Below are 27,283 nucleotides of genomic sequence, written 5' to 3'. Positions count from 1 at the left end.
TACAAACATGTCACTCCACTAGCTAGCCGGTAACTCAGTCTTAGTTTCCAAGCAAAAACAAATAAGCAAACTTATGTGAATATACCACACTTGATGTTGATCATCTGGTGCATTAGTATGCAGTTCTCATTGTTAGTTCTTGTTTTCTTGATTCATGTGTACTATATGATTCAGGTTTTATACTTTGCCAGTAGGTAGCTCATACTACCTACTTGCTTCTGCTTTGAATATTGTGTTCTGCATGCTTTAGTCGCTATGGAGCTATGCTTATCATCAAAAACTCTTGGTGATGATGTTATTCCTCATTTGGTTCATGTGTTGCAATTATATACCACATAATTATACACCATGTGGTGGACTTAAGTATCTTAGTGACTTCATTTGATGTGTGTATTTGTGTTAATTTTAAGCTTATGTTGCTATGAAAATGTACCTCACTGACCGTCTGTCTATTTATTGTGTACTTCTTGCATGAGGAGGTGACTAGTGATGCGGCACGCCAAGCAGCAGTAGGGGAAGGGGGTCTCCTAATCAAGGAGGCGGAGGAGTAGGGGTGTGCCCAGCCGGCAGCCCTGTCCTGCTCGTGGGGGAGGGGCAGGAGGGGTCTGCTCCTCTGCTTCCATTGCGACCGCGGCAGGTAGCTCCTCCATCTCCCTCCCCCTCTTCCCGTGCTCACTACTTCTGTTGCTAAGTTGATGAATATGTGATGCACTTGTCCCAAGGAATTTTAGAGGGATCTATATGAACAAGTCATGTTTTTATTTTATTTTATTTAGGTTGTTAGTTACCAAACAGAGAGGGAAGATGAGCTCCTGCTTAGATTTTTTTCTGCCAGCACATGATTTGTATGTATGGAATCATCATCTGATTTGATGCTACCTTGTCGTTCATGCTGTGTGCATTGATTCCCACAAACTATAACCTGATTTGATGCTACCTTGTCTTTTTTTCAATTGATATTTGTCTCATCCAACACTCTGACTATAAATGTGTTGTTTTAATCCTGATGATGATGTAGTACTATAAGGTGGACATCATATTCCAAGTCAGATTGTTTTTGGTTTGTACTTTGGACCCTGTGTGTTTCTCACATGAACTAGTGTTGTTGTAACATGAACTGTAGTAGGTCGTTGTTATCTAAATGTGATCATTGCAAGGAGGAACCATTGTTTGGCTTCATCCCTTCCTCATTTGATCATTTTTATGGCCCATATGCATTCTACGTGTTGCCTAACTTGGCATGACGTGCACGAAAACTGTTTGGGCATCCATACTCTAGCTCTTCTTAATTTTCATGCATGTTTCTTTCCAGACTTGATCTTACTACTAAATAGCTCACCTGTTGTTTTCTGTTTTCTTGTTGGCAGATATTTTGAGTAAATTCAAGACCAAAGATGTTCAAAGAAGATCCAAGACATTCTTATATAGCAAGTTCTGTAATAATAGCTGCGTTATCTGGGAATTTAATGTATCTTCTCTTTGTTTGTGAATGAAATAGTAATTATGTATGTGATTTAATGTATCTTCTCTCTGTTTGTGAATTTCATGTATGTTTCAGAATTACAATTTCTGTTTCATATGAAATAGTAATTATGTATGTGATTTGAAAATGTGTGCAATGGAAACATGACTCATGCGACCCACTTATCAAAATAATTTGAGCACATTTGAAATTTCTGACGTGTGGGACTAGTGTATGATATTATGATATTTGGGACAAATGTAAAACAGTGGAAAATAAAATAGCAAAAAGTAAAAGATCATACGCTGTAAAAGGCCGCATCTAGAAATAAAAAGGCCAAATTGTTGGGCCAGGCCCATGTAGCTAGAGAAAATTAATAGAGAAAATATACAGTAAAAAGGCTGAATTGTTGGGCTTGGCCCATGTAGAAAATCGAATTGGACCGGGCTGAATCTTGTGCCACATCAGCTTGCCACGCTGGATGCCTACGTGGCCCGGGGAGGTTGCTAGTGACCAAAACGCCACAGTAGGAATATTTTGGTCATAAACGTCCACGACCTTCTCACAGAGAAGGTCGCTATAGTCAGTTTATGACGGGCAGCTTTTGACCTTCTGTTTTTGGTCACAAAAAGGTCGCAAATGGAAATTTTTGACCTTTCAGTGACCAATAGTGGTGGTCACAAGTTGACATACTTCTTGTAGTGGCCCCCGAGACACTGGTCGGGTGGCAACACCAGGTCAGGGAATCGATGTGCCCCTTTAATATTAGTAAATAACAAGCCCGAAGTCCAATAGCCCAGAGCCTTAATGCAGGCACGGGTGGCCGAATTAAGGATCGATATCCATAGTAAAATTTATTTTGACTCTGTTGCGACTGTTTATCATTTGAAAGTGGCCCATCATCGGCTTCCACCCCTTTGTAGATGCTACGCAAGGTGTTTTTGCAATAACAAAACAACCCTTAGCCGATGTCTCGGTGCCCGAAGGCGGCAATGTTAGAGGAAACGAGGCAATCAAATATGCAGTCTTTATAACTTTCACTTAGCCATAGGAGATTAAAGTTGGGAGGCCAGTAACTAGCCCCTGGTTAGTGTTCGGCGATAGTCAAGGTCAAGCCGTAAAGTCTTCAGCCAATGTTATGAACATCGTCATTTAACAAGGGGTGACCTCTATTGATCTTATAGTTTAATACAGTCATCGGATCACTGACCAGTTTACGCTTATTGTGTCAGTCAGTTTTCGGCTTTCTCCACCGAGGCACTTAACCATGCTAGCTGGAATCACAATCGCAGTGGTTCTCCCTTTGTGCACCTAGCCGAACAAAGTGGAATGTAGGAGGCAAGCACATGAGCCGGGCAACCCAACTATTGACCAAAGACACAATTCGAAATCTATGCATATATAGCAATAATCTAATAATGTTTTTGCCGAATCTCTAAAGGTGTCCGGCGTTGCACTGCGAGACTTATGCTGGAACACACAAATAGTTTAAAAGTGCCATAAGCTTGGAAAACCAAAAAAGTCAGTAAAAACTTGACGTCCTAACAAGATCAAGTGTTTGATGCCAATCCGAAAATTGGAAAAAAATTGTGCTTCTGTTGTGCTTTAACATGACACATCTGATCTCAAGACTTCAAGCGAGTCCGCCTACGGCTTCAAGCTCCTTTCCCAAAGGTGGAGTACTTCTCCGAGGTTAGTTTAGAGAACTAAACTCGAGCGGCTTTTGGAGAGAAGACAGGCTATCCGGCTATTGACCATACACTCAAGTCGAAAAAGGAGCGGTAGAAAAAGACTTTGTAACGACCAAGAAGAAAACATATTTACTATAAAACATCTCATATAAATTTTAAGAGCCCCCAAGTGACTTGGGTAAAAGAATTTTATGTATAATGATTGTATGTACCGAAGTACTTATATCATATCTGTGTTCACCTGAACTTTAAATGCGTCTTAACCGACCGTCGGCTTCTCCCTCTTCGGTCAGGGGCCGAAAAGTGTTATGTAGTCCACCTGTCGAGAATATCGATGGTGTTTCCGATAACCAAGCAATCAGGCCATAAGGTTGTAACTAACAAAGCGCGCTCAGGGAACTTATGCTATATTACTGACGAAGTCTAAGAAGCATCTTCGAAGAAAATAGTACCCCCACCGATACCTTTCTTCGGTTGCTCATTGTTACTATGAGACATGTGCAATAGATTTTTTGTACTCATGAGTTCCATTGTGTCCCAACCATGATTGAAAACAATTAGAGTGCTAGCTTTCGGCTTCACCCAGTCTGAGGTCCGAGCTCGGATTGTTGGGGAACGTAGCAGAAATTCAAAATTTTCCTACGTGTCACCAAGATCTATCTATGGAGAAACCAGCAACGAGGGGAAGGAGAGTGCATCTACATACCCTTGTAGATCGCTAAGCGGAAGCGTTCAAGAGAACGGGGTTGAAGGAGTCGTACTCGTCGTGATCCAAATCACCGGAGATCCTAGTGCCGAACGGACGGCACCTTCGCGTTAAACACACGTACAACCCGGTGACGTCTCCCACGCCTTGATCCAGCAAGGAGAGAGGGAGAGGTTGAGGAAGACTCCGTCCAGCAGCAGCACAACGGCGTGGTGGTGGTGGAGGAGTGTGGCAATCCTGCAGGGCTTCGCCAAGCACCACGGGAGAGGAGAAGGGAGAGAGGTAGGGCTGCGCCAAGAGGGAGAGAAACTCATGTGTTGGGCAACCCCCAGACCTCATGTATTTATAGGGGGAGGGGAGGGGGCTGCGCCCCCTCTAGGGTTCCCTCCCCAGGGGTGGCGGCAGCCCCCAGATCCCATCTGGGTGGCGACCAAAGGGGAAGAGAGGGGAGGCGCAGCTGGGGTGGGCCTTAGGGCCCATCTGTCCTAGGGTTTGCCCCCTCCCACTCTTCCCTGCGCCTTGGGCCCCTTGTGGGGGGCGCACCAGCTCACCTGGGGCTGGTCCCCTCCCAGACTTGGCCCATGCAGCCCTCCGGGGTTGGTGGCCCCACTTGGTGGACCCCCGGGACCCTCCTGGTGGTCCCGATACGTTACCGAAAAAACTGGAAACTTTTTCGGTGACCAAAACAGGACTTCCCATATATAAATCTTTACCTCCGGACCATTCCAGAACTCCTCGTGACGTCCGGGATCTCATCCGGGACTCCGAACAACATTCGGTAATCACATACAAACTTCCTTTATAACCCTAGCGTCATCGAACCTTAAGTGTGTAGACCCTACGGGTTTGGGAACCATGCAGACATGACCAAGACATTCTCTGGTCAATAACCAACAGCGGGATCTGGATACCCATGTTGGCTCCCACATGTTCCACGATGATCTCATCGGATGAACCACGATGTCAAGGACTCAATCAATCCCGTATACAATTCCCTTTGTCTAGCGGTATTGTACTTGCCCGAGATTCGATCGTCGGTATGCCGATACCTTGTTCGATCTCGTTACCGGCAAGTCTCTTTACTCGTTCCGTAACACATCATCCCGTGATCAACCCCTTGGTCACATTGTGCACATTATGATGATATCCTACCGAGTGGGCCTAGAGATACCTCTTCGTTCACACGGAGTGACAAATCCCAGTCTCGATTCGTGCCAACCCAACAGACACTTTTGGAGATACCTGTAGTGCACCTTTATAGCCACCCATTTATGTTGTGACGTTTGGTACACCCAAAGCATTCCTACGGTATCCGGGAGTTGCACAATCTCATGGTCTAAGGAAATGATACTTGACATTAGAAAAGCTTTAGCATATGAACTATGATCTTTGTGCTAGGCTTAGGATTGGGTCTTGTCCATCACATCATTCTCCTAATGATGTGATCCCGTTATCAACGACATCCAATGTCCATGGTCAGGAAACCGTAACCATCTATTGATCAACGAGCTAGTCAACTAGAAGCTTACTAGGGACATGGTGTTGTCTATGTATCCACACATGTATATGAGTTTCCTTTCAATACAATTATAGCATGGACAATAAACGATTATCATGAACAAGGAAATATAATAATAATAACTAATTTATCATTGCCTCTAGGGCATATTTCCAACAGTCTCCCACTTGCACTAGAGTCAATAATCTAGTTCACATTGCTATGTGATTAACACTGATAAGTCACATCGCCATGTGACCAACATGCAAAGAGTTTACTAGTGTCACTAAACTAGTTCACATCACCATGTGACTAAGACTCAATGAGTTCTGCGGTTTGATCATGTTTTCCTTGTGAGAGAAGTTTTAGTCAACGAGTCTGCAGTATTCAGATCCGTATGTACTTCGCAATTCTCTATGTCATATTGTAAATGCTGCTTCCACGTTCCACTTGAAGCTATTCCAAATGGTTGCTCCACTATACGTATCCGGTTTGCTACTCAGAGTCATTCGGATAGGTGTTAAAGCTTGCATCGACGTAACCCTTTACGCTGAAATCTTTATCACCTCCATATTCGAGAAACATTTCCTTATCCCTCTAAGGATAATTTTGACCATTGTCCAATGATCCGTTCCTGGATCATTCTTGTACCCCTTGACTGATTCATGGCAAGGCACACTTCCGGTGCGGCACACAGTATAACATACTATAGAGCCTACGTCTGAAGCATGGGGGACGGCCTTCATCCTTTGTCTCTCTTCTGCCGTGGTCGAGCTTTAACTCTTAACTTCATACCTTACAACTCAGGCAAGAACTCCTTCTTTGACTGATCCATCTTGAACACCTTCAAGATCATGTCAAGGTATGTGCTCAATTGAAAGTATTATTAAGCATTTTGATCTATCTTATAGATCTTGATGCTTTATTGTTCAAGTAGCCTAATCCAGGTTTTCCATTGAAAAACACTTTTCAAATAACCCTATATGCTTTCTAGAAATTCTACATCATTTCTGATCAACAATATGTCAACAACATATACTCATCAGAAATTCTATAATGCTCCCACTCACTTCTTTGGAAATACAAGTTTCTCATAAACTTTTGTATAAACCCAAAATCTTTGATTATCTCATCAAACGTACATTCCAACTCCGAGATTCTTACTCCAGTCCTTAGAAGTATTGCTGGAGTTTTGCATATTTGTTAGCATTCTTCAGGATTGTCAAAACCTTTTGGTTGTATCACATACAACCTTTCCTCAAGAAAACTGTCGAGGAAACAATGTTTTGACATTCTATCTGCAAGATTTCATAAATAATGCAGTAACTGCTAATCCATTTCCAACAGACTCTTAGCATCGCTATGAGTGAGAAAGCCTCACCGTAGTCAACTCCTTAAACTTGTCGGAAAACATCTTAATGACAAGTCGAGCTTTCTTAATGGTGATTATTACCATCATTGTCTGTCTTCCTTGTAAAATCCATCTATACCCAATGGCCTTACGACCATCAAGTATTTCTTCCAAAGTCATGGATCCTTTCTCGGATTTTATGGCCTCGAGCCATTCGTCGGAATCCGGGCCCACCATCGCTTCTCCATAGCTCGTAGGTTCATTGTTGTCTAGCAACATGACCTCTAAGACAGGATTGCGTACCACTCCGAAGTAGTACGCATCCTTGTCGCCCTACGAGGTATGGTAGTGACTTGATCCGAAACTTCATGATCACTATCATAAGCTTCTACTTCAATTGGTGTAGGCGCCATGGGAACAACTTCCTGTGCCCTGCTACATAATAGTTGAAGTGACGGTTCAATAACCTCATCAAGTCTCCACCATCCTCCCACTCAATTCTTTCAAGAGAAACTTTTCCTTGAGAAAGGACCCGTTTCTAGAAACAATTACTTTTGCTTCCGGATCTGAGATAGGAGGTATACCCAACCATTTTGGGTATCCTATGAAGATGTATTTATCCGTTTTGGCTTCGAGCTTATCACGATGAAACTTTTTCACATAAGCGTCGCAGCCCCAAACTTTTAAGAAACGACAACTTAGGTTTCTTCAAACCATAGTTCAAACGGTGTCGTCTCAACGGAATTACGTGGTGCCCTATTAAAGTGAGTGCGGTTGCCTCTACTGCCTAACCCATGAACGATAGTGGTAATTCGATAAGAGACATCATGGTACGCACCATATCCAATAGGGTGCAACTATGATGTTCGGACACACCATCACACTATGGTGTTCCAGGCGGTATTAATTGTGAAAAAATTTCCACAATGTCTTAATTGTGTGCCAAAGCTCGTAACTCAGATACTTATCTCTATGATCATATCATAGACATTTTATCCTCTTGTCACAATGACCTTCAACTTCACTCTGAAATTACTTGAACCATTCAATAATTCAAACTTGTGTTTCATCAAGTAAATATACAGTATCTACTTAAATCATCTGTGAAGTAAAACATAACGATATTCACTGCATGCCTCAACACTCATTGGACTGCACACATCAAAGTGTGTTACTTCCAACAAGTTGCTATCTTGTTCCATCTTACTGAAAACGAGGCTTTTCAGTCATCTTGCCTATGTGGTATGATTTGTATATCTCAAGTGATTCAAAATCAAGTGAGTCCAAACGATTCATCTGCATGGAGTTTCTTCATGCATATACACCAATAGACATGGTTTGCATGTCTCAAACTTTTCAAAAACGAGTGAGTCCAAAGATCCATCAACATGGAGCTTCATCATGCGTTTTACACCAATATGACTTACATGGCAGTGCCACAAGTAAGTGGTACTATCATTACTATCTTATATTCTTTTTGGCATGAAAATGTGTATCACTACGATCGAGATTCAGTAAACCATTCATTTTAGGTGCAATACCATTGAAGGTATTATTCAAATAAACAGAGTAACCATTATTCTCCTTAAATGAATAACCGCATTGTGATAGACATAATCCAATCATGTCTATGCTCAACGCAAACACGAAATAACAATTATTTAGGTTTAACACCAATCTAGATGGTAGAGGGAGCATGCGATGCTTGATCACATCAACCTTGGAAACACTTCCAACACATATCGTCAGCTCGCCTTTAGCTAGTCTCCGTTTATTCCATAGCTTTTATTTCGAGTTACTAACACTTAGCAACCGAACCGTTATCTAATACCCTGGTGCTACTAGGAGTACTAGTAAAGTACACATTAACATAATGTATATCCAATATACTTCTATCGACCTTGCCAGCCTTCTTATCTACCAAGTATCTAGGGTAATCCCGCTCCAGTGGCTGTTCCCCTTATTACAGAAGCACTTAGTCTCGGGTTTAGGTTCAACCTTGGGTTTCTTCACTGGAGCAGCAGCTGATTTGCCGTTTCATCAAGTATCCCTTCTTGCCCTTGCCCTTCTTGAAACTAGTGGTTTCACCAACCACCAACAATTGATGATCCATCTTGATTTCTACTTTTGCGGTGTCAAACATCGTGAATACCTCAAGGATCATCATATCTATCCTTGATATGTTATAGTTCATCACGAAGCTCTAGCAGCTTGGCGGCAATGACTTTGGAGAAACATCACTATCTCACCTGGAAGATCAACTCCCACTCGATTCAAGTGATTGTTGCACTCAGACAATCTGAGCACAAGCTCAACGATTGAGCTTTTCTGCCTTAGTTTGCAGGCTAAGAAAATCGTCGGAGGTCTTATACCTCTTGATGCGGGCACGAGCCTGAAATCCTAATTTCAGCCCTCGAAACATCTCATATGTTCCGCGACGTTTCGAAAAAAACGTCTTTGGTGCCTCAACTCTAAACCATTTAACTGAACTATCACGTAGTTATCAAAACGTGTATGTTTGATGTTCGCAACATCTATAGACGACGTTTGGGGTTTAGCACACTGAGCGGTGCATTAAGGACATAAGCTTTCTACTGTCCGCATAATCGCTACTGTCAACTTTCAACTATATTTTCTCTAGGAACATAACTAAACAGTGGAACTAAAGCGCGAGCTTATGACATGATTTGCAAAGTTCTTTTGACTATGTTCAGGATAATTAAGTTCATCACATGAACTCCCACTCAGATAGACATCCCTCTAGTCATCTAAGTGATTACATGATCCGAGTCAACTAGGCCGTGTCCGATCATCACGTGAGACGGACTAGTCATCATCGGTGAACATCTTCATGTTGATCGTATCCTCCATACGACTCATGCTCAACCTTTCGGTCTCTTGTGTTCCGAGGCCATGTCTGTACGTGCTAGGCTCGTCAAGTTAACCTAAGTGTTTCGCATGTGTAAATCTGGCTTACACCCGTTGTATGTGAACGTAAGAATCTATCACACCCGATCATCATGTGGTGCTTCGAAACGACGAACTTTCGCAACGGTGCACAGTTAGGGGGAACACTTTCTTGAAATTTTAATGAGGGATCATCTTATTTACTACCGTCGTTCTAAGCAAATAAGATGCATAAACATGATAAACATCACATGCAATCAAATAGTGACATGATATGGCCAATATCATTTTGCTCCTTTTGATCTCCATCTTCGGGGCTCCATGATCATCATCGTCACCGGCATGACACCATGATCTCCATCATCGTGTCTTCATGAAGTTGTCTCACCAACTATTACTTCTACTACTATGGCTACCGCTTAGCAATAAAGTAAAGTAATTACATGGCGTTGTTCAATGACACGCAGGTCATACAATAAATAAAGACAACTCCTATGGCTCCTGCCGGTTGTCATACTCATCGACATGCAAGTCGTAATTCCTATTACAAGAACATGATCAATCTGATACATCACATATCATTCATCACATTCTTCTTCGCCATATCACATCACATAGCATACCCTGCAAAAACAAGTTAGACGTCCTCTAATTGTTGTTTGCATGTTTTACGTGGCTGCTATGGGTTTCTAGCAAGAACGTTTCTTACCTACGCAAAACCACAATGTGATATGCCAATTGCTATTTACCCTTCATAAGGACCCTTTTCATCGAATCCGTTCCGACTAAAGTGGGAGAGACTGGCACCCGCTAGCCACCTTATGCACCAAGTGCATGTCAGTCGGTGGAACCTGTCTCACATAAGTGTACGTGTAAGGTCGGTCCGGGCCGCTTCATCCCACAATACCATCGAAACAAGATTGGACTAGTAACGGTAAGCATATTGAACAAAATCAACGCCCACAACTACTTTGTGTTCTACTCGTGCAAAGAATCTATGCAATAGACCTAGCTCATGATGCCACTGTTGGGGAACGTAGCAGAAATTCAAAATTTTCCTACGTGTCACCAAGATCTATCTATGGAGAAACCAGCAACGAGGGGAAGGAGAGTGCATCTACATACCCTTGTAGATCGCTAAGCGGAAGCGTTCAAGAGAACGGGATTGAAGGAGTCGTACTCGTCGTGATCCAAATCACCGGAGATCCTAGTGTCGAACGGACGGCACCTCCGCGTTCAACACACGTACAACCCGGTGACGTCTCCCATGCCTTGATCCAGCAAGGAGAGAGGGAGAGGTTGAGGAAGACTCCGTACAGCAGCAGCACAACGGCGTGGTGGTGGTGGAGGAGCATGGCAATCCTGCAGGGCTTCGCCAAGCACCGCGGGAGAGGAGAAGGGAGAGAGGCAGGGCTGCACCAAGAGGGAGAGAAACTCATGTGTTGGGCAGCCCCCAGACCTCATGTATTTATAGGGGGAGGGGAGGGGGCTGCGCCCCCTCTAGGGTTCCCTCCCCAGGGGTGGCGGCAGCCCCCATATCCCATCTGGGTGGCGACAAAAGGGGGAGAGAGGGGAGGCGCACCTGGGGTGGGCCTTAAGGCCCATCTGCCCTAGGGTTTGCCCCTCCCACTCTTCCCTGCGCCTTGGGCCCCTTCTGGGGGGCGCACCAGCCCACCTGGGGCTGGTCCCCTCCCTCACTTGGCCCATGCAACCCTCTGGGGTTGGTGGCCCCACTTGGTGGACCCCCGGGACCCTCCCGGTGGTCCCGGTACGTTACCGAAAAAACCCAAAACTTTTTCGGTGACCAAAACAGGACTTCCCATATATAAATCTTTACCTCCGGACCATTACGGAACTCCCCATGACGTCCGGGAACTCATCCGGGACTCCGAACAACATTCGGTAATCACATACAAACTTCCTTTATAACCCTAGCGTCATCGAACCTTATGTGTGTAGACCCTACGGGTTCGGGAACCATGCAGACATGACCGAGGCGTTCTCCGGTCAATAACCAACAGTGGGATCTGGATACCCATTTTGGCTCCCACATGTTCCACGATGATCTCATCGGATGAACCACGATGTCAAGGACTCAATCAATCCCGTATACAATTCCCTTTGTCTAGCGGTATTGTACTTGCCCGATATTCGATCGTCGGTATGCTGATACCTTGTTCAATCTCGTTACCGGCAAGTCTCTTTACTCGTTCTGTAACACATCATCCCGTGATCAACCCCTTGGTCACATTGTGCACATTATGATGATGTCCTACCGGGTGGGCCCAGAGATACCTCTCCATTCACACAGAGTGACAAATCACAGTCTCGATTCATGCCAACCCAATAGACACTTTCAAAAATACCTGTAGTGCACCTTTATAGCCACCCAGTTACGTTGTGATGTTTGGTACACCCAAAGCATTCCTACGGTATCCGGGAGTTGCACAATCTCATGGTCTAAGGAAATGATACTTGACATTAGAAAAGCTTTAGCATATGAACTATGATCTTTGTGCTAGGCTTAGGATTGGGTCTTGTCCATCACATCATTCTCCTAATGATGTGATCCCGTTATCAACGACATCCAATGTCCATGGTCAGGAAACCGTAACCATCTATTGATCAACGAGCTAGTCAACTAGAAGCTTACTAGGGACATGGTGTTGTCTATGTATCCACACATGTATATGAGTTTCCTTTCAATACAATTATATCATGGACAATAAACGATTATCATGAACAAGGAAATATAATAATAATAACTAATTTATCATTGCCTCTAGGACATATTTCCAACACGGATGACCCGATCGTGGCAATCATAGAGGTGCCCCCTTTACTCCCTAGCCGAACAATCGGGAACGTAGGGGTAAACACAAGAGCAAGGCAACCCAGCTTGCGGAACACTTAAGTCAACATGGTGCATATTCTGGCGTAATACACGAACAAGGAACGAAGCCATACAAGTATAATCATATCCAAGAGGAAAGGCTTCATAAAGGAAGCCCCCAAATAAACGGGGTATTTGAATTTGTGTGTCACAAACAAAGTTTTGACAAGGAATGTTTTGTCACAAACAACTTTTTGCCAAAAGTATAATGCATGGTCGAACCAAACAAAATTTAAAACTAAAAGGTTTTGAGCATGAAAGCGACTTAGCTGGTTAATGTGCTCGGTGTTGATGACGCAATTCAGGCTTGTGGTGGGACGAAGACGCCCATTGATATGTGACAGATCCGACAAGGTTCGCAGTCCTCGGCATGGCCGAGGTCCCAGCCTCCAAGCCTGAGGTGTTCGAGCAAGGAGTTCGGCACTCCGAGGTAGTGACACGGCTCAGCCAATGCAAGCCGGTAGAGTGATGCCGAAGTCCCGGGCGTGGGTTAATGAAGTGATGGAGAAGCCCCCAGTCCAGCCGAGGTGACGTGGTATGTCAGTACGCCGAGGAGACAAAACTGTCCGACCCAGATCATTTACCTGTGCGCAGAAAGTAGTGCAAACCGGAGATAATAGTAATAATAATAAATAAATAAAAATAAATATGGCTCGTGTGCGGAACACTCGATGAGGTAGAGGTCTCTCAGCGATGCCGAAGTCCCTAAGGCGACCGAGCATGTTGGTATGGCAATTCGACCAACAAGGTGATCATGCGAGCTGATTTATGCCTATTGGGATGATGGCGTCGGCTTGCGGACGTGACCACGTGATGCAGTCGAAGTCGATTACCTGCACATGTAAAATAGTGCAGGCCAACAATAATAAAATAAATATATAAAAATCCTCGCATAATTAATTTACGCAAGATAATTTATCTTAAAATATGTGGCCTGACGCCGAAGTCAATGTCGATGCAAGGCATCGGCGTGATGCGGTAAAGGCATGGCAAAGCCTGAATTCACAGGTCGGTCTGAGTTCCGGATGCGCGTACACCTAACTATGTACGGAAACTGACAGAACCACCACGCGGCCGTCGTTAATGTGGACGCCATTTGATAGACCTGTGCACCGATGATGGAACAAACCAGAGTAATAATTCCTTGAGAAAAATAAACCCATATAAGCAAAAATTGCTAGGATTAATAGCACCTGGTTTATTTGTTGTAACAGTCCGAAGAAAAGTGACTCCCAAAATTGGGAATCGATCACCCATTGCCTGATGGGCGGTGCAGCAATGGCATGGTGATGCTGGTAAAGGTTGGCTCGCCGAGGCAAAGCGTCCAGCTAACATGACGAAGCTAGTCGGCTGACAACGCCGAAGTCTCCGGAGTAGGTTGAAGAAGGGATGGCGAAGCCCCCAGTCTAGCCGAGGTGACGGAGCAGTTCGGTAAGGAGATGTTGCAGCTGCCATATCAGCCGAGGTATTGAAGCAGTTCAGTGTGATGGACATCATCTTGAAGAAGCAACAGTGCGGCCATGCCGACGCAGGTCCTAACTTGTAATGTGGTCAATGTCGGCTTGATGAAGTGACCCTGCGGTGATGCCGGTGTGCCTGCTCCGTGTAATCCATGGGGCGGCGTTGTTGGTGATGATTTATCCTTCGCGATGCCGAACTCTTGTTCGGCTTGCCGAGATGATGATCCGAAGTAGTTGAGATCGGCTCAACAAAGCAACGATGTGTCTAGCGCAGGTCGACAGCTGTGGAGCAACGTTGTCGAGCTGGTTTGACACCGGCGCATTGAAGATCATATTGGAAAAGACTTTAAAATTAGTGGGATGTGTTTGGCAACAAAACACAATACCCCATACAAAACTTCCTTCAAAAAGGATGTCTGAAATCCCGTTCATAAAAAAGATGAACTCGGGTCGGATTTGTTCTCGCGCAGAAAACAGATCAGAAAATTGGTCCACTTATCGGAAGGTTCCCGGAGTTTGAACCGTCAGATCGATCTAAAATTTTGCGGGGTGCTAGATATGGGAATTCCGCAGCATATGGATGGTTGGATCTTCCAAAGGACCTCTGAGGTTTGCTCTAGAGACCACATCCTAAACTTGCCCAGATTCCCATCCAGATTTGATAGGGGTCTGGTATATCGTTGATTGCTGGAGATTCCTCCATCGGAACTCGACGAAATTTTTCATGGTTGTTGTAGACTTAATTCGTACAATTCCACCAAGGGAATAATCAAAGTGATGCTTGGGGAGGTGGTGGCAGCGGATACAAGTTCGTTGTCCAGAAAAACAGCACGGTCGCCCGAGGGCAATGTTGACGTTGAGCCCCCGAGCTCCGAGGATAATTCCTCCATGATCATGATAGAGATCGGAGTTGATGCACGGTCGCCCTCATCCGAACATGACGATTGGAGGTAGGGCGCAGTCCTCGGTCAAGCCAAAGTGACCAGTCAAGCCGTCGACGAAGAAGCCGACATCGCAGTTGATCTACAGTCGAGCCATTGATCCTTTGCCGATCACACGACGGAACTCTCAATGAAAGCACCATTGTCGGTATCAAAACTAGCGGATCTCGGGTAGGGGGTCCCAAACTGTGCGTCTAAGATCTCGGGTAGGGGGTCCCACACCGGATTCAGCGGCTCTAAGACCGGTCAACAAAAAAACCATTCAAAAGAAACAATCTAGGCACGTCCAGTTTGGACCGCATACTCGACCGTCCATGTCAAATTCATGGCACCCCAGGTACACTAGCTAATCATACCAACAGAGAATGTTGGGTCTTCAAACAGGCCGGCAAATAAAATGCCGAAAGCAAAGAGAAGGGGTCGCAAAGCGATGACGACGATGAGGAGCCCCGACCACCGAAGATAGGAGGGCAAAAGAAGTTTCCCCCACAAATCAAAATGGTGAATATGATATACGCCATCCATATGCCCAAGCGGGAGCGGAGGCGCGCACTTAGGGACGTCTGCGCGATGGAGCCAGTCGCCCCAAAACACAACCCATGGTCGTCCTGCTCGATCACCTTTGATCGCAAGGATCATCCGACCAGTATCCGTCATGGCGGCTCAGCTGCACTGGTCCTTGACCCAATCATTGATGAATTCCACCTCCCACGAGTCCTTATGGACGGCGGCAGCAGCCTGAACCTGCTTTATTAGGACACGGTGCGCAATATGGGTATTGACCCTCCAAGGATCAAACCCACCAAAACCACATTCAAAGGGGTCATACCAGGCGTCGAGGCCCACTATACAGGATCAATCACTCTGGAAGTGGTCTTCGGATCCCCAAATAATTTTCGAAACGAAGATTTAATCTTTGATATCGTCCGTTTTCACAGCGGCTATGACGCACTGCTCGGACGAACCGCATTCGCTTGATTCAATGCGGTGCCACACTACTCTTATCTCAAGCTTAAGATGCTCGGTCCACGTGGCATCATAACAGTCAATGGAAACACGAAACGCTCCCTCCATACCGAAGAGCACACAGTAGCTCTAGCAGCAGAAGCATAGAGGAGCCTCTTTCAATCGAACCTCAATTCGGCGGCCAAGCTCCCGGACATCGTCAAAAGAGTCCTAACTACGCTACCGCAGGATAGCCTGGCTCGTCAAGAGCTCAACTAGCCACTTGACCCCGTCCCAACCTCGCCGAATGGCGGCCATCATTGCGCACGTACTTAACTACGTACCAAGGTCACCAGGGCGATAGATGGAGGCACGACTAGGTTGTGTCCCATAATGCGGCTCAACCGCTTCGGACACACACGCACCATTTTACATTTTTTCCTTTCAGGTTAACTTTTGTTTAGGCCATCATTGGCCACCGGACCCATAAAGGAAAGGATATACCAAGGAGGGAAGCAGTTCGAACGCGCAAGGGAATCACTGGATATTCCCCCCGACAATCATCTTATCGTTCTCCAGATTCGCACGCAGCTCCCCCCGGCCTCAGCAGGTTCTAGAGTCATATTTCTTTATTGCACTACTTGTACTTATACGCTTTGACGTATTATTCAATTACAATGAAAAAAATATGCGGCTTTTTATGATGCTCACCTGCTGTTATTCTTTATTGATACATCTTTGTCAATTCGCAACCGTACATCCTGGTACGCCTCAATTCGCCAGGGGCTTCATCATACGCCATAACATGGAAGGAAAGTTTGAACACCCTCATGGTTGTTTGGCACCCCGAACTTATAGCATTATATGCATCGGCTCCGAATCATGTCTTAGGTCAATAGTTGGGTTGCCCGGCTCCTATGCTTGCTACCCTACGTTCCGCTATATAAGCTAGGGTAGTGAAGGGAGAACTACTACGATTGTGTCCCGGTTCTTCCGGACGAGCACCTCAGTAGAGAAAGCCGAAAAGTGATTGTCATGATGCGGTGAGAGCTCATCAGCTGTTCGAAGAGGTCATAAAATCTGTAGCGATTTATTCCGCATTATGCGATAACTAATGCATCGTGCGATGGATCGGTTCTCATCCGATCAGGTGTCTATAGAATCCCAAGTTCGGTCTTCCAAACACTAGGGGTTGTGCCTACCTTTATTTTTTCAAACTCCTATGGCTAAGTGAGGGTGATAAAGCCTTATAGTCCGATTGCCTGGTTCGTCGCGCTAAACACCTCCTTCAAGGACCCAAAACTGGGGTAAAGAGTGCTTAGATTTATCCTGAACACCCCCGTACTTCCTACATGGGGGCAGAAGCCGACGACTGGCCAACCCTCAGAATTTATATAAAAACGGCCGCGCAGGAGGTAATAATTCAAATAAACAAGCACTGCATTATAGAACGACCTTGTTGCATATTACAAAGCAGGAAAACATGAATATATTCATGGAAAAATAATGTCCTTGGCACATTGCTCCGCCACAACGCCGGATCCCTCCAGAACACTATCATAATACAATTCGGGATTTCGGTGCTCCTTCCCTTCGGGTGGTCCTTCGGTCATAAGCTTTACAACATCCATCTTCGCCCAGTGCACCTTGGCGCGGGCAAAGGCCATTCGCACACCTTCAATACAGACCGACCGCTTGATGGCGTCAAACCGAGGGCAGGCACTAACCAGTCGCTTCACGGGCCCGAAGTAGCTGCTGGGAATCGCCTCAGCAGGCCATAGCCGGATAATCAAATTCTTCATGGCTAGTTCAGCCGCCCTATGCAGCTCAACCAGCTGTTTCAGCTGATCGATAAAGGGCGTTGGATGTTCTGGCGCAAGATATTGCAACTAGAACAACTTCTCTGTAGAGCTCCCTTGTTCGGCCCGGTAGAATTGTGCGGCATCTGATACACTGCGCGGGAGATCCACAAACGCCCCTGGAGAACTCCGAAATCGGGTTAGTAACATGAATCTTTCCTTCACATACTTGCTTTGCATAGAAAAAGCCTTACCCGCCGTGATCTTTCTGGCCTCCTGGATTTCCTAGAGGGTGCCTTGGGCTTCGCCCCAGGCATCAAGTGCGGCTTGATGAGCCTTTTTGAGTTCAGATTCTTTATCTGTCAAACTCTGCTCCAAGGTCTCGCATTTCTTCATGGCCTCTTGAAGCTATTGTTGAACTTCAATGACCCTGGCCTCGTGCTTCTCACGAACGACTTGCTCCTTGGCTGCCTTCTTCTCGGCCTCAGCCACTGCCTTCTTAAGAGCCCCGACTTCGGTTGCCGCTCTTGATACACGTCACGCCATTTTTCTCGTCACATTCAATCATTAATTTATACTGAATACAAACAAGGTTTTCCATACCTTGGTTATCCTTTAACTGCTTCTTCACTTGGCTGAGCTCTTCTTTGGCCCGCTCCAGACGTTGCTTTAGTCTGGAGACTTCCGCAGTATGAGAGGTGGCAGTCAATAAAGACGCCTGCTTATTCAAAAAACAAAAAGGTATAGCATGGTAAGTCTCCTGGAAATTATATTTGATCCTCTGTCCGGATTTTCTTTTCGAACACCGAACAGTGCATCAGGGGCTACTATCTATACTATGACACTCTTTAAGCCTCACCACTTACCTCAAAGCCTGTTAGAAGGCTGGTGCAGGCTCCAGTCAGCCCACTTTTGGCAGACTGGATCTTCCCAATCACCGCGCCCATAAGGACACGGCGTTCTTCCATGATGGAAGCGTTCTTTAGTGCTGCCGATAAAGTATCCGGCACCTCTGGCTGGACAGAGGATGTAGGTGGATAAGGCGCACCCCCTTCTGCTGAAGGAGGTTGCCTGCCTGAATCCGGAACCATGTTGGTCTCCGAAATGGTGTCCGGCGGGGCGGGGGGGCGAATTCAAGATGACCCCCACCAGCTGTATCCATGGGGGTCTGCTCCCCCATGTGTCCGGCTGCCGAGGTTTGACCCTCTGGCGCCGCCTTGATGGTCCCACGAGCTTCTCCTTGGCCTGGGCCCCTCTGGGACAACACCTCGGCGTTGTCCACGTGTTTGGGGGAGAAGGCCATCAGGGGAGTCCCGCTATCCATCGCGTCCGAACCCAAATCCTCTGATGAATATTGCTCGACGTGGGACCTGGCCAGACTGCAGAACACATAGCTCAATACGTTAACACTATGCGATACTGAGTCTGGGTATACGAATGTATCTGGGCTTTAATGTACTCACGATTTGTCCAGGGTCTTGACCCTGGGATCCCTCTCTGGGCTGCTATCGGTGGCGGTGGTGAATTCGTCCGGAAGGGAGGCTTTCCCCTTCTTAGACGATTCGACCTACAAACGTGTGAAGGTCGTCCTCTTCTTTCTCCCCCTCACTGGGGAGGATTGGCTTTCCTTTTATTCCTCCTCCTCTTCCTCGTCCTCTTCGAAGGAGGAGCGGGCCTTAGAGTCTTCAGACACAATGTCTGAAGTACCCTTGCGATGAAGGCTGCCCCTGGTCTCTTTGGCCTCCTTCTTGGCCTTCTTCTTCGGCGCCTTGTAAGGTCCCGGGACCAGCATCTTCATCAGAAGTGGGCCAGCTTGTTCTTCGGGCAGCAGGGCCGGATAATAGATCCGCTCCTCCTTCTTCGTCCAGCCCTAGGGGAATTGTTCGAAAGTATATTAGGCGTTTCCTTCAAAGTACGCAAATAAAGCATACACCTTGCCAACATATGAAAACTTACCTAACTTGCAGGACGGGTCAGTTTGTACCCGCGGTCCTCGGCTGAGTCCGGCCATGATTTGCCGGACTTGAAGAGCACCTTCCAGATATCTTCGTGCGTTGTGCCGAAGAACTCTAGCAATGTCTGCTGCTTGGCCGAGTCGAATTCCCACAAATTACAAACCCTGCGTTGGCATGGGAGAACCGGCGAACTAACATCACCTGGACTACATCAACAAGCTTGATGTTCTTGTCTCCCATGCTCTTGACGCGCGCCTGGAGCACCATCAGCTCGTCCGATGAAGACTAGTCCAGGCCCTTCTTGGGCTAGGACGTAAGCCGCAATGGAGCTTCGGATCGGAATTCAGGAGCTGCGGCCCATTTGGCGCCACGTGGCTCAGTGACGTAAAATCACTTTTGTTGCCATCCTTTGAAGGACTCATTGAAACTACCTGATGGCCATTTGATGTTGGGCATCTTGCTCACCATGGCACCTCCACACTTGGCGTGCTCGCCGCCTACCACCTTCGGCTTCACATTGAAAATCTTCAGCCACAGACCGAAGTGTGGAGGGATGTGGAGGAAGGCCTTGCACATGACGATGAATGTCGAGATGTTGAGGAAAGAATTGGGGGATAGATCATGGAAATCGATCCCATAATAATACATAAGGCAGTGAACAAATGGGTGGAGGGGAAACCCCAGCCTGCGGACGAAGTGAGGGAGGAATACAACCCTCTCTTGGGGTTTCGGAGTGGGGACGATCTGTCCCGCAGTCAGAAGACGATGCGCGATCTTCTTGGTCAGATATCTGTCCTCCTGAAGTTTCTTGATATCCTTCTCCTAGATAGTAGAGGCCATCCACTTGCCTCCAGCTCCAGATCCGTACATTTTCGACGCGCTTTTGAGGGCGGAGAAGGCAAAAGCTTGGGCGTTAGAGCTCGAGAGGAAGGATAAGCAGAGGAAGGAGAAGGCGTGGGTGAAAAAGAGGAGTCCTTATCCCTTTATGAAGGCAGCAGAAATCATGCGTCTCTGCATGCACCATAGCCTGATACGTGCCGCCATGCTTTGTAGCCCAAAGTAGGAGAGAGGGTCGCAAGTATCAGACTTTGACCTGCTGGCTGGAGTTTCCCCCGTCAGGCACCCATCTGGTTCAAGCCGTCAGTCAATCTCCACAGCTTAATAAAAAGTAACGTCTAACTGAGCCAGTTAGTTAGATGTGTACACTTGGTGTAGTAGGATCTTTATTTAGTTTGATGCATACACTTGTTCTTTTTTGGTAGCCCTTTTGTAATGATGCCTCATGTTTGGTTTGGAAGAGAGAGATGCGTCTTTACTCTTCTGGCCTGCTTACTGCTTATGTTGCACCCCAGCCCTTGTTGTTGTTGTTGTTGTTGTTTTCAATGTACAATCAGTAGTATATTTTGTCTGTTGGTTGAATAAATGTGTTGTTAGAATGACAAACATAATGTTTTGGAAGTCGTTGCACGGTCCGATCCTTTAGTGCCGCGTACCGTACGTAGCGCATACTATTTTTCGTACGTGGCACATTTTACACTTGTTGACAACATGCAGCCCACTGATGAAGGCCCATAATTAACTGGAAGGGAGGCTCTCAGATGAATCCGGACCATGTACATGCTCATGGTCCCCTAAACATAAATAAGTAAATAAATAAATAAAGCTAAATGCTCATGCACCAGTTCTTTAAATTCACGATTTAATAGGAGGATATTATTTCCTATGATAGTGTCGTTAGTCGATATTATTCTTAGGCAAATATAGCGACCAGTCTTCTTTCTCCCAACATTTTCTTCCTGCAACCAGCGGACCCATGCAAATCTAGTCAACATCGTAAATAGTTCCGGTCCATTTTTATTTTTTAATAAGAATGTCCAACCCATCCCAGCACATTGGCGACAACACTTTATCCTATGCCTTGGTGCACTTGCCGTGGCGCCACCGCCCGGCCCTGTCAACATAGTTTTTTTCTCCGAAACGGTCCCTGTCAACATAGTGAATCGGGAGAAGACTGTAGTTATAAGTTTGACAGTACGGACCCACCAGGTCCACTCCCGAACACAAGCAAGCGCCTCTTTTACTACTCAGATGCACCCCTCGTTTTTTACTCTAATCCACCCTGCTGATATCTGGGACCCACGTCATTTTCAACGTATAGTCAATTAATGACAGAATTGCACAACTTTTTTTGAGTAGTAATTCGGAGGAGCAGGCTATAAACTGGGTTTTGCGGTCTTTGTGGCCCGTGTAACAACATGACCAGCCCAACAGTTTTTTCTTTGGAAAATAGGTAGCCAGTATTTCTTTTTGAAGAATACCCAAGCTAGGCCTATTTGTTTTCTCCGACTTACTGGGTTGCAAATCTTTGAAGACGAGGAGGGATGCATTTCGGCCTGATCAAAGAGTATGGCCAGTGTCTGTTTAAAGTAATATCAAAGGGGTTGAAAATTCCAAAAAAATTATAGCAAATGGGATATTAGTTTCTTTTTTGTTTTTGTTCTTCACTGATATTTTATACTCCCTCCGTCCCAAAATTCTTGTCTTAGATTAGTCTAGATACGGATGTATCTAATACCAAAACGTGACTTGATACATCCGTATTTAGACAAATCTAAGACAAGAATTTTGGGACGGAGGGAGTATTTAATTGGATTTAACATGACATAGTACTAATTTATTTTAAATTTGTTTTAGTATGGCTACTAATTTTGGATTAAGAATATTTTGTTCCCCAGCAAAAATTTGCGAATTTTCAAAATTTTGCATATATTTAGTTAAATTTTTTAACCCTGGTACTGACCAGAAAATGGGCAGCAATTCTAAAAATTGAAAGTGGGCTGCAATAAATTCCATATGAATTAAAAAATGAGTAAACATTATAAAAATAATAGCAAATGGGTTGTACACGCCACCGATTTTGAGGCTCACTTGTTTACGTAAGGCTTTGTTAGTGAACACACGATTCTAGCAGCAGTGACTATTGGATGTCCATCCAATGACCGACATGCTTCTTCAATCTCTGATCTTCCTGCTCCAGCCGCCTAAACTAGCGCCGGGCGGGACTGCCTGCTCCCTCCTCTTGTGGCCCACTGTGATGTCGCGCAGGCTTCACTGGCCCACCCTACTCCCTCTGCTGGCCTGGCCGCACGCAATCAACTGCCTCCTCATTATGCGAAAAAATGATTCCTTCCACTGACATCTGGGGCGCACCGGTTGGGAGGCTGACCTTTGGGCCTACTAAGTTGACGCGTATGCAGGGTTTGTCAACTTAGTCAACAAATGATTCGAGCAGCAGTAACCGTTGGATTTGAATCGAACGGTCCTGCTGCTTCTTCAATCGCTGCTCTTCTTGCACCAGCTGCCCAAACCAGCGCCTATGAGACCGCCTGCTCCTGCTTCTAGTGGCCGGCTGTGCTGCCGTTGAGGCCTCACCACCCCGTACTACTCGCACCGCTAGCCAGGCCCTGCAGCGACGGCAGCCTCACACCGCAGCCGAACCAGTGAACCCTTGTACTCCTCTCCGCATGGGCATCCACTGCCGTGTCTTCCCTGGCTCCACATCGTCCCCTTCCTAGGCCTCGCCGTCGTCCACCACCCTGGTGCTATCGGAGCGGCATGGTCAACATGGTCAACGAACGAGTTCCGTCGGACATGGATTGTACATGGAGAGGCTAACAGCTGGGTCCATGGCCGCACACAAGGAAATGCCTCCTTATTATGCGCAAAATAATGATTCCTCCAGCTGAAATCTGGGACCCCCCGAAAGGGCCTTTGTATTTCACAAAAAAATGCCCCCCTGCTGACAGGTCGGAACCACCAGCTATATCTTTGCATGCAAGGAAGTGCCTCCTTATTACGCACAAAAAAATGAATACTCCCCCTGCTAGCTGGGACCCAGCATAGTGGGATGCTGACTTGTGGGCCTACTAAGTTGACGGGGACGGAGGGCTTTGTCAACTTAGTCAATATGAACGATTCTAGCTCCAGTGACCATACGTTGTCCATCCAACGACCGTAGTGGTCCTTCAACCTCTGGTCTTCTTGCTCCGGTCGCCCAAAGCAGCGCCGGTCGTGTCGCCTGCTCTTGCCTCCCTTGGCCGGCTATGCTGCAGCGGAGGCCTCACCGCCCCAACTACTCCCATTGCTGGCCAGGCCATCCCTCCACTCACACACACCCCCAGTTATTCTACCATGACGGCAACCTCACATAGAAGCCGAACCAGTGAACCCTCATACTCCTCTCTGCGTGGGCATCCACTGCCGCGTCTTCCCCGGCTCCGCATCGTCCCCTTCCTAGGCCTCGCCGTCGTCCACCACCCTGGTGTCCTCGGTGCGGCATGGTCAACATGGTCAAGGAACGACTTCCATCGGAAGAGCACTATATGTGGAGAGGCTGACAGCTGGGTCCACGGCCGCAGCAAGGAAGTGCCTCCTTATTATGCGGAAAATAATGATTCCTCCACCTGACAGCACGGACCCGTCAGACGGGCCACCGTATTTCGTGAAAACAAACATTCCCCCTGTAACACCCACGATGCGGCTATATCTCCCACGTGTCGAAGCACGACTTAGAGGCATAACCGCATGGTGGTTTTGTCGCAAGAAGGGTCATCTTCACACAATCCCATGTAATGAACAAGAATGGGATAAAGAGAGTTGGCTTACAATCTCCACTTCACACAATACATAAATTAAGATCATACATCATTCAAATACACTCATAGACCGGCTACGGTCAAGTTCAAATGAAAAGAAGACAACCCCCAATGCTAGATCCCCGATCGTCCCGACTGGGCACCTCTACTGATCATCTGGAAACGATACATAGTAACGACCAAGGGCCTCATCAAATTCCCACTTCTGCTCAGTTGCGCCATCTGCGCTGGTATCCTCGGCACCTGCATCTGTTTTGGTAGAATCTGTGGGTCACGAGGACTCAGCAATCCCACACCCGCGAGATCAAGACTATTTAATCTCATAGGTAGGTAAGGGGTAATATGGTGGAGCTGCGGCAAGCACTAAGCATATATGGTGGCTAACATACGCAAGTGAGGGCGAGAAGAGAAGCAACGCGTCGGTCGAGAAGCTAGAAGCGATCAAGAAGTGATCCTGAAACTACTTACGTCAAGCATAACACCAACCGTGTTCACTTCCCAGACTCCGCCGAGAAGAGACCATCACGGCTACACACGCGGTTGATGCATTTTAATGAAGTCAAGTGTCACGTTATCTACAACCGGACATTAACAAATTCCCATCTGCCTCATAACCGCGGGCATGGCTTTCGAAAGATTATATACCCTGCAGGGGTGTCCCAACTCAGCCCATCACAAGCTCTCATGGTCAACAAAGGAATAGACCTTCTCCCGGGAAGACCCGATCAGTCTCGGAATCCCGGTTCGCAAAACATTTCGACAATGGTAAAACAAGACCAGCAAAGCCGCCCGATGTGCCGACAAATCCCGATAGGAGTCGCACGTATCTCGTTCTCAGGGCACACCGGATGGGTCAGCCTATGAGTAAAACCAGCCCTCGAGTTGCCCTGAGGTGGCCCCGCAGTCTGCCCATTTCGGACCAACACTCGAACGAGCACTGGCCCAGGGGGGTTAAAATAAAGATGACCCTCGGGCTCGCGAAAACCCCAGGGAAAACAGCTTAGGTGGCAAATGGTAAAACCAAGGTTGGACCTTGCTGGAGGAGTTTTATTCAAAGCGAACTGTTAAGGGGGTCCCATAAATCACCCAACCGTGTAAGGAACGCAAAATCAAGGAACATAACACCGGTATGACGGAAACTAGGGCGGCAAGAGTGGAACAAGTCACCAGGCATAAGGCCGAGCCTTCCACCCTTTACCAAGTATATAAGATGCATTAATTAAACAGGAGATATTGTGATATCCCAAAATATCCGTGTTCCGACCAGGAACAAACTTCATCTTCACCTGCAACTAACAACGCTATAAGAGGGGCTGAGCAAAAGCGGTGACATAGCCAAACAACGGTTGCTAGGACAGGATGGTTAGAGGTTTAACATGGCAATAGGTAGGCATGGTAAACAAAGGCAGGTAGGGCTAACATAGCGAAAGAGCGAATACTAGCAAGCAAAGATAGAAATGATTTCGAAGGTATGGTCATCTTGCCTGCAAGGTTCTCAGAGTTGTCGAAGGCTGGATCCTCGTTAGCGTACTCAACAGGTTCTTCGTGCACGTACTCATCTCCCGGCTCTACCCAAAGCAAGAACACAAGCAAGGAACCACAATAAATCACGGTGCAATGCACAAGCAACATGATGCAATACATGTCATGATATGCGAGATGTGATATGCAATGCATATGCGTGCTTCGGGAGGAAAAAGGATGAACAAGGCATCAACTTGGCAAACCAAGTATGCCGCTGGAAAGATGAGATGATTTCGGTTGAAATCGATATAAAGATCACCGGGAACGAATGCACGGTTTGCAAATGACAAGCAAAACAAGAATGGCACAAAGCTGCGATTAACAGCACGATGCTACTTAGCATGCAACAAGAAACTATGCTACAGCACCCCAACATGAAAACAAAGCATATGACAGTAATCTACAGGAGATGCTTTACAAAATAGGAACACTGAGCTATGGCTAAATCACATCATAACAGGTTCAAACAAGCATGGAGAAAGTGCAAAAAATTATCAGGCTGGACATGGCATAAACAGCAGCACGAAGCAATGTTCAGAGCAAGTTATCAACATGCTACAGGAACTTATAATAGCAAAATAAGGCATGGAATGAATCTACTCAAAGCATAGATCAAAAGTCCCTTACTGACCATAAGCCAAAAAGGATCAGAAAATATGATGGCACCCACGTAAACATAGCAAGTTTCGTTAACAGATTTCAGCAAACAAAGCATGGCATTGACATAATTACGAAGGCACCTTCGTGAGCTCGATGCACTCACTACAGAGCATCTCATGATAAACTAAGCATACATCCATCAAAAAGACATGTCATAGAAGCTATACATGGCAAGAAACAACATCATAGCATACCCGGATCAACTACAACAACCTTGGCCAAATTGAATAACATGTAAACAATCTGCCAGGAAACATTTTGAAGCAAAAGTAGAGCACAAAAATGACATGCTAGACTACTCCATAATTACAATTAGGACCATGGATGGATAGAGAAAAACCATGTTTTCAAAACACCCTTATTGAAGTATCTCAAATTATGCATGGATCTCTCTGTAGCAACATGTTTACATGGCAATAAAATTACAGCAGAACAGGAACTAAAAACAGCATTAACACGAAGCCTAGTTTGCATGCTTGTGCTAGTCACCACATTGATCACAAAAATACATGGTAAGCACCTCTTTAAAGAAGACATAGCCTAGTTCAAAACATATTTAGGGACCAAGTCTATAGGATGCACACATCAATCATGGCAAGAATGACAAAAGAGCTCATGCTGATAAGAATCTGAAACTAACGATATGAAGCCCTCTTCCAACAGCATTTAGGGCATTAAGATGGGCTCAAATGCAAATGATGCAATGGAATGAAATGATGTACTCTTCGAGACGAACAATTTGACATATTACACGCACGAAACGGAGCTACGGGTGCGAAGATGTGATGCGATGAACATGCAACAATTTTAACAACAGTTAACAGGACTTAGTGAAA

Source organism: Triticum dicoccoides, chromosome 4B (genome assembly GCF_002162155.2).
Source record: "Triticum dicoccoides isolate Atlit2015 ecotype Zavitan chromosome 4B, WEW_v2.0, whole genome shotgun sequence".
NCBI classification, from domain to species: Eukaryota; Viridiplantae; Streptophyta; class Magnoliopsida; order Poales; family Poaceae; genus Triticum; species Triticum dicoccoides.
This window is presented reverse-complemented; position numbering follows the sequence as displayed.